This window comes from Ciconia boyciana, chromosome 2, assembly GCF_034638445.1.
Source record: "Ciconia boyciana chromosome 2, ASM3463844v1, whole genome shotgun sequence".
Classification (NCBI taxonomy): domain Eukaryota; kingdom Metazoa; phylum Chordata; class Aves; order Ciconiiformes; family Ciconiidae; genus Ciconia; species Ciconia boyciana.
In genome coordinates this window covers 149886162-149902447 of record NC_132935.1, presented here as the reverse complement: position 1 = coordinate 149902447, position 16286 = coordinate 149886162, and the positions used below count along the sequence as shown (strand labels likewise).

At 39.8% G+C, this 16286-nt stretch overlaps 1 protein-coding gene across 3 annotated transcripts in view; it reads right to left on the bottom strand.

Moving 5' to 3' along the window:
- Window positions 1-16286, bottom strand: part of GPR158 (G protein-coupled receptor 158) — a 210627-nt gene that overhangs the window by 59205 nt on the left and 135136 nt on the right. The window lies entirely within an intron of this gene.

The following is a 16286-nucleotide window of genomic DNA, read 5'->3' as shown; positions in this document are numbered from 1 at the left end:
CAGCAAAGGTAGATCCAGTGCATCCCACCCGTCTGACCAGAACCTGGTAAAATGACCCAATACACCATAGAACAAATTAATTGGGTAATCCTGGTCTAGAGAAAGAAAGCACTGAAACATTTCAGGCCATCTGCCACAGCTTCATTTAGAGTCAGTACATTCTGGCAGTAGAGGTAGTATTGTGCCTACCAGCTGCCACATGATATTATTTTCCTAAGTAAATGCTTTTCTGTGTGGGAATTCAAGCCCAGGATATTGGCCAAAAGCCCAGGACTACGTCCTTTGGGTGACATAGACATATTTAGGAGAGTGGGGGCAAAAATGGCAGACATGGGCTGAGAGAGACAGAAGAAGCTGCTGTGCTTTGCTGGCATGTTTTGTTACAGCAGAATCAAGCTATTTCTTTAAAAAATATGGTTTGTTGAATCCAACCATGGTGCAAAATTTAATCTGCTTTTTTTGCTGTTATTGGACTGACATGTTTCAAGGTAGACATTTTTCAAGGTAGGAATCTGATAAATTCTGCATGGAGGGAAGGGAACAGAGTGCAGCAAAAGGCCCACTTCTCCTTGGAAAATCAACTGGAAAACCAAAATGCATCCACACACACATGAACATGCTTGTGTAAATAGAGCATCCAGCAAGAAGTTTCTCAGAAAGACCTGAATGATAGTAGTGACCTCTTATCCTAATATACAGTTATACACATTAGGACAGTTGCAGAACCAGAGCAACGTCTGTAGCAGTAACCTGCCTCCTGAGGTTTGCCAGGGTGTCTTGGTTTTGTCTGGGATAGAGTTAATTTCCTTCCTGGTAGCTGGTATAGTGCTGTGTTTTGGATTTAGTATGAGAATAATGTTGATAACACACTGATGTTTTAGTTGTTGCTAAGTAGTGCTTACACTAGTCAAGGACTTCTCAGCTTCCCATGCTCTGCCAGGTGCAGAAGAAGCTGGGAGGGGGCACAGCCAGGACAGTTGACCCAAGCTGGCCAAAGGGCTATTCCATACCATATGACATCAGGCTCAGTATAGAAACTGGGGCAAGTTGGCCGGGGGGCAGCGATTGCTGCTCGGGGACTGGCTGGGTGTCAGTTAGCGGGTGGTGAGCAATTGCATTGTGCATCACTTGCTTTGTACATTCTTTTATCATTATTATTGTTGTTGTTGTTATTATTTTATCTTCCTTTTCTGTCCTATTAAACTGTCTTTATCTCAACCCAGAGGTTTTACTTCCCCCCCCCCCCCAGTTCTCTCCCTCATCCCGGGGTGGCAGGGGGGAAGGGTGAGCGAGCGGCTGTGTGGTGCTTAGTTGCTGACTGGGGTTAAACCACAACACAAGGGGTAGAAAACACCCTGTTTCATTTTTGATTCTTCCAAACTAGAAAAACAATGCCAAAAAAGACTGGCATGCAGAGACTCCGAACATTTCAAAGTTGGATCTGAAAGCAGGATTTTTCAGATTATTGAAATGGGAAGGTCTGAAAACTTTCCAGGCACAGAGTTTTCTGAACAAGGGCAACAGCTCTCTTTGCCATGAAATCTGACACAGCAATTTTATCTGCAGTTGCTTGTTGAAATATTAACTGCTTGTGTCTAGAAAATCTCATTGATTTGCATCGAACCATTTGTATTAGCAGCTGAGGCATTTGTCTAGCTATCAACCAAGAGAACACCACTTCCAATGCAGCATGGTGTGAGCTGGCACGTGGCAGCTCACCCCGAAGGCTGCAGAGGCAAGGCTCTGTTGGCGAAAACTGTTCTCATTTCCCCATTTGAATGTAGACACATTTGAACTACTCCTTCGCCCAGTGGTCAAGTACATTGCGGAAGCTGTCAAAGACTTGATCCAAGTTTGATTCCCTTTTGGGTCTTTTGAAAATATCTTCTTATGTTTGTACGATGTAGAATAGTTGCAATTCCCTCCCAAGGGTCAACATCCATTTCTACCTATTCTTCCATAACTTGCATGTGGTCTGGCATGGACCAAGGCTTTGAACAGCAAGAATTGCTATACTTACGTTTTGTTTGCTTCTTAGGCTTTCCAGAAGGTTATTCTAAGGGTATGTCCTTCCCATCAGGGCTCCCTGGGATGTTCAGCTGACTGCCCTCTCTAAGCTTTTGTCAGCATTAAGTCTCTAATAATCACAGTGAATATTAGGGGCACAATTTTAAAATTGAATAATCTTTAATGGATTGGAGCCAAGGGGCTACAGAAAGACTGCCCTGGAAGCTCAGTACACCAAAAGCCATGCGCAAGTTTTTCATCTTAGTGGAATCACATTCTTGCAAAGAATATATATCTGGTGAAAAGTATGGCTGTTGCACTCCATCCCTCACCTTCTCAAGCTAAAAAAGAAACAAAAAAAGAAACATAACACAGAGAAGTCTTGGTTTTGTTTTATATCAGCCTCTTCTACCTTCTGGTTATGAAAACCCCCATTCCCTGCTGTTCTTCCCAGAGATAAGCCTTCCTTAAAGTGACAAACTATGCAGCAATAGGTTGCTGAGCTCCAAGCTAGGAGCGTAGGATGAGCACAGGATTCACCCACATACCCAGGCTGCTCTGAAGAGAACAAGGGAATCCCCCTGCAGTTCTAAAAGACTACTCTGCCCACCAAAAACCTGACAACAATTCATTTTCCCTTTTTGCTTTTATAATGCATTAGACCATGACAGCAGCATAAATCTCATTAAAAATGCTTAGAGGTTTTGCTGATGGATGTCACAAAACCTATTTACTGTACATAAGGAAATGTGATATCCTCTGTTTTGCCAGCTCCTGAAATCAGTTTAAATACTAGACATCAGTTTCCATTCCTTAAACAACAAAGATCTGGGGAAAAAAATATTTGGAAACCAGAAGAAGAGAAGTCAGACAGTGCCTGTTCACATACCAGTTACTGCAGCTGTGCGTGAGACTTCATAAACTGTGGCTCATCTTTGTCATTTGGACAAATGCATTTAGATGTTTGCTTTTAACCTCAACGTGTTTTAAGCTGTTATTACCCTTGCCAAAACATTGTCCCAGTAGTCATGCTACCACTTGTGGAGTCAGAGATGAAAAGACTTTCTAAGGTCACCAGCTAACTGTCAAGTATGCTTAGAGCTGGAGAATTACAGACACGGAAGAGAGACTTAGCTTGCTGACGCAGTGTTCAGCCAGCTCAGTTATTCAGCTGACATGATGAACAGGCACACACGTTCTCTAAAGACAAGGGCCAAAGTCGATACAGGCACCTCATCCACTACGGCAAATTTTTGTTATCAGGACAGGTAGGACAGTAAAAGCGCAAAGAGAACTAACATTGAACAATTTAATGTTCAAAAGCATAACAGACATTATCATCAGAAAAAATTAGCAAATAATGAGTTTTATAGCCTCAGTGCCATTGCTTCTTAAAAGATATACAGCATTTAGAAAGATTCTTTAAAAGGGAAAAAAAACAGAGCTCTATAATGTTAATAGTGAGCAATACTCCTGTGCAACACAAAATATTCTTTTGTTTTTTCAGACTAACTTTACTGTGCACATTATAAGATGATTAATTTTGCCCTTCACCTTGGGCACCAGATCCAGGTGAAAATATTTGACTTAATATTGTGCAGTTCCCCAAGGTGATTTGACTGGGATTCAGTCTGCCCAAATCAGGCATATAATTTCCACCTACATTGTAGGGGTCTAGCAAATCAGTCCTACTAATGTGAGTCCCGTAGATAACCCACTGATAACGGCAGGTACTTTGAAGAACCTTGAAGAAGTTCAGGATAGCAGCTACTTGGACAGAATCTTGGCCTAAAGGCTTCACATACGCACCTCCACTGACTAGAAAGGTACTTCAGATTTATTTTAGGGAAGTTGCTTCACTCTATATCAATTAATGATCTGCATTAGGAGGACTGAGCCAAACGCTCTGTAGCCAGCTTTAACAATTTTGTAATGTATTTAAGGCAAGTTGCTTTTTACTTCAATTCTTAAGCCATAAAAATCACATGAATAGATCAAAACCTAATTTTTCTTTTCAGTCATCAAATTTCTGTACTCCACGTTGAGAGGGAATGGGCAATGCTATAATGTCTCAAAAGATCAGAAGTCAAAGAACAAATATTTTTTAAAATACATGGAATTGTCAGTGCTACAAATCCTAAACCTAAACATGAAATATTTTGAACAGGACCTTAACTCAAAAAACTTCAAAGTGTTCACTTTTGAACTCTTCTTATTTTTCCCCTCAGTTGCAGAATCATAGAACGGTTTGGGTTGGAAAGGACCTTTAAAGATCATCTAGTCCCTAGTGCCATGGGCAGGGATGTTATCCATGTTAGATACACGGAAATGACATACAGAGGTTAGAATCTGAGCATCAGCATCAGCTGGTTATGGATCTGAGGTGAAAGTCACCTACTTTAGATAAAAGCAATGCAGAAGTATTATTTTTTTTCTCATTTTCAAATAACCAAATTTGCCTTAAAATTGTGCCCAGTTAACCCAAAAAGCTTTACAGGAAAACTACCTACTTTTTTTATTTAACTTCAGAATTTGCTGCAAGTACTCTGCACAGTTCAATGCAGGACATGACGCAGCCATTTAAGATAATGCCTTTTGGGCTAATTCCATTAACAAGCATCTAGGAGATATTGTGAAGAGATCCATCCGATCTGTTCCACTGCCCAACACCATCTGCCCTTGCCTGACTGCAATAGCTATCTTGGGCTGTCTCTAGGCAATTCTGCTACGGAACAAGCCATCAGACACTTCCTCTCGGTATCCTGCTGTGCTTTGAGATGGGCACTCTTCTTTCTTCTGCCATGTTTCAGTAGTTTCTTTCAAGACAGAAAATATCCTCCAGGGTAACCTAGTACGTCAAGTCACCTATTAATGCTTCAGTCCTAATACTGAGAAGGGATTTCCCGCAACAGAGATGCTGTTTGCAATGTTAGAAAAGCTTGCCATCCAAACTCATAACAGTCTGGCACTATGCTTTCTAGAAAAGGGACCAATCCACTCGTATGTGGGCACACTGCCATCTTAACAGATGGGCATGAATGAAGGCATTCATGAGCCTGTGTACACTACGGGCACCACATACCACTGTTCGAAACATGATTCACAGCTCAGAGCATCTGCTTAAATATTAGTGAATGCACAACTCATTATCCAATGCTGTACTACCAACAAATATTTCCGGTGCAACTACACAAAACATTTTAGAGGTATGATAACAGCTGAATATATACTTAGGCTAATTATATAAGAACACTTCCTTCCACCTCCATCCCATTTTTTTCAACCACATGTGCTTTTTAAGCCATAACATTTTGCTCTAATAGGCCTATGGACACACAGTACCATCAACCCTGGTATCTTTGCAAATCTCACAATTTTAAAGCAGAGTTGTGCTGGATCATTAGCTCAATGCCTCTATAAAGCACACAGCTGCTGCAGGAAACCACAGGAGGTTTTATTCTTGCCTCTGAATTGGAACTGAATCAGCTCCCCAGTACACAGCATTGGAGGCACTCTGCTGCTGGGGGCAATACATTTCAGATAAGACGTATGTCAAAGTCAAAATACTTACGGCCATTTATGATCTTTTGGGTTTCTTCATAAAAGAAGACAAGTTCTTCCTAGCCGCCCACGCAAAGTCCAGCTTGAAATTCTGCCTACTGAAATCCTCATTTCCCTCCCACTATACTTTCAACTGTAGATACGTTTTCTCCATCACCTGTCTTAAAAGATATATTAAACCTCTGGCTGTATTTCAGCAAAGAGATGTCTTGCCTGTAAAGTCTTTTGGAAGTCCATGATGCAGTATAAGCGCATAACCACCAGCACTGGTGTAAAATACAAGGACAGACTTCTAGAACTTAATTCATCAGAATGCTTTGCGATCACTAAGTTTTATTATACTTTGGATTCATCCCCATCAGGCAGTAATAGCAGATGTCTAAAGCTCTTTATGGAACATATTTTTTACAGTGGAGCTCATTTAGCCTCCTGAGAGATTTATCTGGTGATTAAGCAAACAGAATCTTCAAGATCATTCTGATTTGACACAAGACTGCATACATAGAATGCCTTTTTATTGATACATCTTCGATTATTTTCCCTCTTTTTTTTTTCCTGTTCATAAGGCAGATCTCAGCTAACGCTTAACAGGGCATCTCTGAATAGGTTATTTTGCAGAAACTAAATGTCCATGTGACTTCCAAGATGTCGTCATGTCTTTCCTCCAATTTGCAGAGAAAAAGTGATATGTCACAGATCCTACCAGCTCTGGAAATATTCATTTATAAGTGACCTGAACACATGGCCTAAAAATTCATTTATTTATCATAAATTCTAGCCTCTACTTAAGAGTTACTAATGATATAGCTTCACTATTCCTATTTATGTTGGCCTAATGAACAGTATTCTAAAGTCAAGTAATAAAAAGTTAACATATAATCCACAATGTCTTTAAAAAGAGACACGCTTGCACTCTGTAAACAGATTTGTTCACAACAAATGAAGCGTTTAGCCCAACAAGGCCCACACAGTAGAGAGGGGCATTCCAGGTTTTTTTCCTAATAATGGCTAAAACTTTTCAGAAAACACTTCCTTAGCTTATGAGAGACATAAAGTGATGCCCTGGCTGAATCAGTTATAAATGCTAAGGGTTGTAGGGTTCCCAAGGGTGAATTCACAACCAACAAGAGAAAGGGGATACAAAGAAAGACAACATGCTAAGTCTGTATCCTCTTTGGGGAAAGAAAAGCTCAAGAACCAGTATCATCAAACGGACCAGACCCCTGCCCCAAGCAGCTGTGGGAACCATCTGGGGAGCTGAGGAGAAACATGTTGGGTGCCAAAAGGACTGTTGTGGTTTAACCCGGCAGGCAGCTAAACACCACATAGCTCTTCACTAACTACCCCTGCCCAGTGGGACGGGGGAGAGAATAGGGGGAAAAAAAGTAAAATTCATGGGTTGAGATAAAGACAGTTTAATAGGACAGAAAAGGAAGGGGGACAAAAAAAATATAATAAAAAAAATAAGCGATGCAAAATGCAACCGCTCACCACCCACTGACCGACACCCAGCCAATCCCCGAGCAGTGGTCGCCGCTCTCCAGCCAACTCGCTCCAGTTTCTATACTGAGCCTGATGTCATATGGTATGGAATAGCCCTTTGGCCAGCTTGGGTCAGCTGTCCTGGCTGTGCCTCCTCCCAGCTTCTTGTGCACCTGGCAGAGCACAGTGTGAGCACTACTTAGCAGCAACTAAAAGATCAGTGTGTTATCAACATTATTCTCATACTAAATCCAAAACACAGCACTATACCAGCTACTAGGAAGAAAATGAACTCCATACCAGCCGAAACCAGGACACACATACATTCTCTCTATCTATCTCCACAGAAATTAATGCCTAGCTCTTCACTGTGATAGAATAATCTATTTATCTTTAACTGTAAACTTCTCAAATACAAAGAGAGATTTCAATGGCACTGGCGCAGGGAGTGGTGATCCCAAAACACTAAAACATGGTAATTCAGGAAGTATTAGGTCTCCCAGCCTAAGGTGCTATAGGCACTGAGGTGCTGGAGGTGGCAAATCCAGTTTCTTGGGGGCAAATGTTTGCCCAGGAAAGGTGTCTTCCTGACCACTGAGAGTTATTGGATGCTTCTGCAGCATCCAGTACAAGACAGGGAGAAGGTCTGAAGCTCAGAAGTTCCCTTGAGACCACGACAAGGTGTAGCACAATTAATAAAATACCTAACACTGAAAAACCCAAGACTAAAAAAATAAAAATCTATACAATAGCTCTAGTCACATCCCGTCTTAAGAGAGAAGAGAAAATAAAGTCTGAATTGCAAACTACTCTTTCCTTGTTCTCATTCAAATATAATTCTGCTCCACCACCACCATAAAGCAAAAGAAGCAAATAAATACTTTTCAGGGAATCCAAGCAGGAATGGGCTTGGTTGGCCCAATGGATCTTATCCATCTGTTTTGATGTGCTAGTTATTTCTCCATCTTTGGTATGTATGTATCTCTCATACATATATTGGCTCACTTCTGACAGCCTCACGTTCTTTAATACAGTTACCCTAACAGCAGCCTGAACATCCTCAGAAGCCAGTCCCTGAGGACTTGAGAGTTGGCTGATCTCAGCAGTTCAGAGACTTCAAGCTGGACAGACATGGACTTGGCTGGACGTCAGAAGTTTCCACTGAAATCAACACCTTACCACAGATGGTTTAAAATCTGTTTAAACAAGATTTTTAAAAACAGAAACAACTGTTGTGTTTGAAAATTTAAAGCCCACCAGAATCCATGTAGCTAACTGTGCACAGGGGAAAAATGTTTTTCCTGACTCATGTAGGTCACCAGCCACAGCCTTGAAGCACAAAATTAATGTATAGTCATTGATCTGATTTTAAAGATACTTAGGAGCTAGCCAGGGAGTTAGGAGCCTTTGACTGCAATAAAAGGCAACTACCCAAATATTTAAAAAGTATCTGGCTCCCTGTCTTCAAAAAGGGCTGCAAGTGTTAAAAGCAGTGTAGCTCTGCATTCTTTCATTCAATGTTTCTTCTTCCTAAACTTATACAAAAAGGCCTTGGATTACTTTCCAGTTAAATATTGAAATATACATGAAAATGGGGGTTTCCTGATCAAATAAATGGTCAGGTTTTGAGTGGAGATTATTTAGACATGCTCTGCCAGCTAAAAGCAAAGATGTGCAGGTGGGACATTCAGGGCTCCAGCCACATGCATGCTAGGGATGAGAAAAGAAGCACAAGTGAAGTGTAGAGAAGCTGAGCTCCTTAACCATTCAATGCTTCTATTTTAATGGTTTCATTCAAAAAATGTAATACAAAATTAATAGAAGTAATTTCATCAGAGCATTTTATCTAGGCAACATGTACATACGCATAGGCACATTTCAAATATTGTTCACACCAATGCAAAATTATGAAAGTGGAAAATCAAAAGAAGTTGTAAAGTCAAAATATCTTCTAAAATATTTGCTTCCTCCACCAGTTAACTTTTATAATCCAACTATTTCTTTCATCTGTTCAAATAAATTTTCTTCAGTGCGACATGCCACTTGGGTAGATGACGGCATTCAACTGAATGTCCTAGTTTACCTACTCTGTATGTGGAAAAAATCAAAAGCTTTCTTATTGGATGCACTATTACCATCTTTTCTTAACAAAGATGTGGTCACTCAAGAAGCAGAAAAATAATAATTTTAAGGAGCTGAAACATCTCAAATGAAAAAGATAGACATCTATTCAGCCCAGTCATTTGCCAAATACTTGACACATTTTAACAACAGGGTTAAGAATATGCTAGTTTCATTTTATGAATAAAGAAGGACACTATGCAATACAATATTTTATTAAAAACAAGGAAAATCTACCAATTCATTTTAAGACCATGTCTGTGATTTTAAGAAAAAGGAACCTTTTAAAAACATAATGGTAAAGTAGTCTATATTAAAATAAATCTTGCAAGAGCTGCAGCTAAATCAAGACATAATAGACTAAATTATTCAGAGCAACTTGCCAAGTATACTTAATGCAAGACACAGGTCATAAAACACTCACATAGACCTTTGTATTTCATTACAATATGGCTGAAATCCCTACAAATATACAGTGCAGAGAAGGGTTTTATGTGAGTATTTTCAAATAGTGACTTCTACCTGGGAAAAAGAAAACATGCAGCTATTTAGAGTTCCAAAAAAACCTTATCTCCTGGTCTTAATCTAACAAAGCCAGTGAAGTACCTCACGCCAAGTTCGTGAGAAAAAACTACGCGATGGTTTAGGTTCTTCAGGAATCCCCCCTTCCTGGCTGCATGCTCTCTCTGAACTACATGTTAGGCAGGTTCATGAGCCAAGGTAGGAATTTTATTGACACCAACTTTTAAGATGGTTACTTGGAAAAGACAATAGGGACAGAGCAGGTCTTTGAAATATCCTGTTAAACCACAGCAAAGAGTAGGACACAGAACTGGCTGTTACTCTCCACAGGAAAGTTTTTGTCAGTATTTATTTTGACAACCAGTAATTTAGAAAACCTCTCTGCACACAATATCAGCCGGACATCTCAATCCAGCCAGTACTGATTAGTTTACTGCAGACATCACTGCTGGAACTATTGACTTTTCATTTTCAGCTTATGTACCTGTAGCAACAACAGCAGTGGGGACAAGCCAAAAGCCACGGTGTGACAAATCTCCAGAGGAAATGGTGGGAACACTCCACCTCGTAATGTTCCCAAATCAAGAACGGATGCCCGTCTGGGAAATCTGCTCTAGGTGAAGTGAAGCTATTGGCTTCAGTAGAGAGGTAATTGGGTGAATTGTGAAAATGAGTGACATACTCTGATGATATGATCTGATCCCACTGGTCTTAAATCTATATTAACCATACTAAACAAATTATGTCATTAATATAATTAATTAACTATGGGTAACAAAGTCCAGGAGAAACCAGCCACAGCTGCAAACTCAAAATTCACTCCATAGTGGAAACTACAGAAATAAGAAAGAAACACCATTTCTCTTTCTACTGAAATTCTTATAGTTCTCATATCACATGGATATGAAAATTGTTCCCTTCCAAAAGACTGTGAACAGTTTTCTTGGCTAAGAGGGCCAGAGTGCTCATACGCTTTGGTTCTAGTCAAAAGAAAATTATTTTTTAATATAAGTCCAGACAATAAAAGTATTTATCCAGTGTTGATCAGATATTGATAAATTATTATGACTGAGAAATGAAAAGAAATTTAGCAAAAGAAATTTCTAGATTAAAAGTGATCAGGCTCTTCAGAGATTTTCTCTCAGTCACATATGATCTCTAGGTGATTTTTAAAGAACAGCATAAATCAGCTCTACTCCTCTCTGCAGCACTGGAGCAGAGCAACTTGCAAAACAGCCCTCCTCTGTGCAGAGCGTAGGCACATGCACTACAGGTCCTCTTCTCTGGAAACACAGACACATCCATAGGTAAGTCACTACTTACTTACAGGTGGTTCAGGGATGCTGCAAAGCAGTAGTTCAATAATGGCCTAATAAAGGAGAAGTGAACGTGATAAATGTATGAGTGGGATTACTACGTGGTACCACGTTGCCTGGAAGAGCAGGGGACTGATCTCAGTGAAGGAGGAAACCTTTCTTATATGTTCCTAAGACAACTCTTTGCTTCCAGATTTTCATTAGCAACTTTTTCTTCACAGAACTTATATTCTGTAATGTATTTCTGCCATTCTGGTTCTTAAGCATGGACAGAAAAGAAAAAACTCAATCACGTCTATAATTAGAGAACAGCTGAGATTACTTGAAGGACTATAGACAGAGCATTTCAAGGAAACATGCTTCTTATTTCCTCACTGCATTTAGGCTCCAAGGTGCAGGCAAATGAAGACTACAGAACAATTCCTGTCTTCCTGTTTTCATTGTCAGTCGGCCTTTGAAAACATACTAGAAATAAATTCTGCTAGTGTACATTTGTTGTCACAAGAGGTGCCATTTGTCTAGGTTTGTAAAGGATCCGGCACATTTCTGACCACTGCTCTTGCTACCTAAGAAGCCCTAGGAGTTGAAGACTCTTTAGAAAAGCATCTCTTTCAGGTAGGAGCTCCCAGCTCTTGGCATCTGAATTTGAATTCAGAGGTAGCTGGGCCCTTACATTCCTTGCCATGCACGTGCAAGATACTGCCAGATCAATTCATCAATAACATTTTTAGTCTTTTAGAGATAGGATTTCCTACCTCTCATGGAGTTTAACCAGCATACTTAACCCTTAACTGGAGAAGTCTGACTCACCAGCCTTTCAAGTTCTTGTGTTAAGGTGAACAAATAGGTATCAGGAGACATGAGCTCTACTTCTCCGCCTGTCACGGAGCTTCAGAGGAGGAAAATATTCTTAAATAAATAAGAGCAGTACAGAATAGATACTTGGATGGTACAAAAATGAATGCTTTCACAAACTTCGAAATCCTATAGACTATAGATATATAATGATACTATGGTGCTGCAGAATTTGATTCTGTGTTTATGGGTATGCGTGTGCATATGAGGGGATAGTTGTAAATAAAACATCAAACCTTTTTTTTTGAGTGTAAGTTCTACATACACAGACATTTTCTAATCCCTTCTCCAGTTGATGTGCATGTATGTGTGTGTTTGTACATATAAAATTAATCGCTTGGATGAATATTTATATATCTATAAATCTATATACAGAAATCGATATGGTGCTTTCCTTGTGATTTCTTTTTTGCCTGCAAAATCATGATTCTCTTTCAAAAAGTTAGCTACTTTTCATACCAATTCTACAGCATATTGATTCCAAAATAGTAGCATAATTCAATTTAAGTATATATGTGCCAATGTTTTCTTCTTTATGAATAGCAACACAGAACTTAATCAAGTTCAGTCTCTGACAATCCTAAGCAACCCTGAAATAGACTTCTAATGCAAAAGGGTTCGCATGGCATCTCCATGAGCCACAAAATACTCCTTCATATAGTATGTGAGAAAGTCATATTCTTTATATTCACGCTCCTTCACCACATTCAACTAGTGCAATTTTATACTATAATCCCTGTAATTCTATAGGGAACAGAAATCTGGAGTGGAGCTTCTACACACTTGAGCTAGGGAAGACAAATGAAACGCTGAAGTCCAAGACAGGCAGCCTAAGCTCCCTCTGCATTCAATGGGGAGCACCATAGGCAGAGGGCAACTCATATCGTCCTTCTACAGGCACCTAAGGTGGGTTACAAGCACTGTCTTCCAGAGCTGCCTACTTTTCTCCACAGGCTATAAAGAGAGCCTAAGGGTAAAACGTGATATTCAAAGTTAAAATCAATTAAAAAACCCCTGCACTGCAAATTACCGCTCCAAAGTTTTAGTCACAGTTCTCAGCACTCTCTCCTTCTCAAATGAGAAAGATTTTTCCACAGTTCACATGCAGCTAGTAACCCGGCAGACCACGTAAAGCCCATCCTTCAACTCTGAAATACCACAGAGGAGAACAAGCTGGAAAAGGATTCAGAACTACTTACCCTAATTTAATATTTACTACTCTTTTAAACTGGGGATCTCAAAGGGGAAAAAAAGCTTCAGGAGAATCCAACTGAGGAAAGAAATGGGCCTAGAACCCAAGGTATGTTTCATGAATTTTAAGGTAGCCATCAGGGAATGCAGAAACACAGAAATAAGATGGCAATGAAAGTAACAGACATTAGCCCATTGAGGGCTATGTTCTGAATAGACAGGTGTCAGTTCTGTTACAGAAGAAAAATGCAAAAGTCTTAAAATGAAAAGCAATGATCTCAGACTAGCCATGTTGAATACAAGCTGTCAAGAAGCAACCTTGAACAATATATCAGCAACATAGCTGGATGAACTCAGAGAAGCCTGAGAATTCTTCTTTACAGACCTCAGGAGGAATATTTCTTTAATAGTACAAGAACAACATACTCAACTCTGAAAGAGCAGTCTTCAACATGTGTAGGTGGCAACCAACTAAACAGAACAACAAATCAGAACAGAAATCTCCCCTTGGAAATGCTGCACAGAAGTGGAAAGTAGGAGGGATGGATCTCAGAGCAGATCTTCAGGAAACTGAGTGTGGACTTGAAAAACTTTAAATAGTCTGTGGAGGTCATTGAGCAGTTGGTGAGAAGTTTGAAGTACAATGATGCAGGAAAGAGGGGAGTCAGATGAAAGGGGAGTTGCAAAATGTGAACTCACTGACTGGGGGAAACTAAGGGTGATAAATCCTCCTCCTCTGGAAAACAAAGATTCATGACACCTCAGTGATTTGTATTGATGCTCATCACCTGAAAAATCAGCAACAGTAAAATCCCTAAGGGATAATAGGCACATCTCATCTTCCAAAAATCGCATTTGCTAACCTTTGCATACATTCTGGTTTTCCATAAAACTGCATTGGCAAATGCACAAGTAAACATATTGATGAATTCTTAATTGTCTGACATGGGCAATTTCTTTTTCAAAAAGAAACAGATAAACCACAAAAAACATTTGAGATGTAAGGTTGTATTTGATGGGCATATCTTTGATCTTTGACGTCTTTTTCAGTTGTCATTGAAAACTTCAATCCTCTCTCCCACATGATAGGTCTTTTCAGGTCCTAAAGATTTGATCTCAAAGACCCAGAACAGTATTAGGACTTGCAGTTTGTTCTGCTGACCTATGTTTTCTCTGTAACTCAGGGTTTGGGGTTTTGTGATTAAAATTGCCTTTTATTTCAAACATGTAAAATACCTGTAGAGAAATAAATTGTGGATAAGAAAAAGAAACTCTGAGGAGTCAATTTTTTTTTATTTTGAAAATTTAGTGGGATTAGACAAAAAAACACACCTGTCCTCAGTGCAACAATAAGCAGGTTTCTGAGGAAAATTCTTGACAGTTAATGCTTTAACATGGAAAACAACCAACTTCAAGCTATGTTTTTCCAGTGATAACAGCTGAGGTCCATATGCTACTCACTGCTCATACCTAAAAATAACTTAAGCATTCACTGGAGCAGGTATTAGAAGCCAGGTCTCCCCCTTCTAACTAATAGGCAAAATACCTTCCCTACTATACTGTAGAGTTAGATTAATATTTGTGCTTATACCCATTTACATTGCTTAACAAAGCAATGTGAAATGGAACAATAGCAGCACAAGAGGCTGAACACTTCTCGTGCTACAGCATCCTAGAGCCAAAGCGCTAAAACTTTCTTCAAGGTGGTGCAAGTTTGTATTTTCTAAGCCAGAGAGAGGACCTGAACCTGAGTGTCACATCCAGAATGAAGACATTAACAAGTGGGATATTAGATAAAAAAACCTATCTATACATTGGGTTTTTACCACCTATACTTGGTAAGAAAGTAAGGCTTGCATGGTGCACCTGAAGACAGGGTTCAAATCTGCAGCCCTTTGTGAAGGAAGGCATTTTCCCATGCACAAAAACTAGGCAGATCATAAACCACAAATCTCTGTGTCTTCAGCACGTCCAACTCTCTAAGCTAGGCAAAGCAGGCGTGCTGGCTTGTGTGTCTCTGACTGTGAGTACACAGCCCTCTAATGTAAAGACTACCTTACTTGACCTCAAAGCATGAAATTTAGGCATTGCAACTCCAGATTGGTAAGTTGAGTCCTTAAAAGACTTGCCATGATAAAAAATGAAGCTATGTTAGGAAACACGTTCCTTGCTAATTGTCTAAGTGTTCAACCATCTTGGTCTCCTCCTTTCAGAGACACTGACCAAAATAGCTATAACCAGTGCCTGCTGGTTCCCTCCTGCTGCTGCAGCTGTAAAAATAAAGCATTAGAAATACCAGTCTTCCAGGGCAAGATCGCTCATTTGCAGTCCTGACACATCTCACTTGCACAGTCCACAAAATGCGTTCATTAACAGATCAACACAACAGCAGAAGGGGGCTTTCTTCAAATGTTCCACTCCTTTCTGAGCACAGGGGGAGTCCTCCAAACATTTTACTGATTTATCAAAGAAAAGGCCCACCCTCTACCAGGAGAGACATATTCTACTGCATTTTGTTGCTAGGCAGTCCTCTGCATTTAACAACGATTATTTATTTATATGAACTTCCTTCTCCATCCTCCCTACCAAGCTGTTTGGGGTGTTGGATAAACAACTGTACAATAAAAACAGCATAAAAGCAGAAGGACAAAATATTTAAAAGCAAAATGAACAGTTGTCACCAGAACTAAGAATGAGATGGTAAACAGAAACCGAAATAACCAAACTCCAGGGGGCCAGGGAGAAACACAGCATTTTTTAAAAAGAGAAGTCAGGTTGGTAAGATCGATAGAAAGAGAGATAGCAATGAGATAAAACACCCAAGTGGTGAGACCCCATATCTGAGACTGGCCAAAATAAACACTTCAAGACCCACATTTAGATGAGGAGCTGAGAGTACTCAGAAGGCCATGACCTTCTTTTTCTTCAAGGTTATTGAACACTTACTATATATATCACAACTATTTATGATTTAAAACAAACCCATTCAGGCAAATTTTGACAGGATTGCTTGTGACATGTCTGAGAAAAGGGCATTACTTTACACGGTCTAAGGAAATGAACCTAGCAGATTCACTGTATCATGCTACAAAATTTCACCTACTTTATGAAAGACACACATGGAGGGAAAACAACCCCATTTCTTTGAACTTGCTTAGGTAACTACAAAATCTCAAGAATGTCTGCCATGCTCTCTAGACCAACAGAGTACTCAGATAGTATTTAGCAACA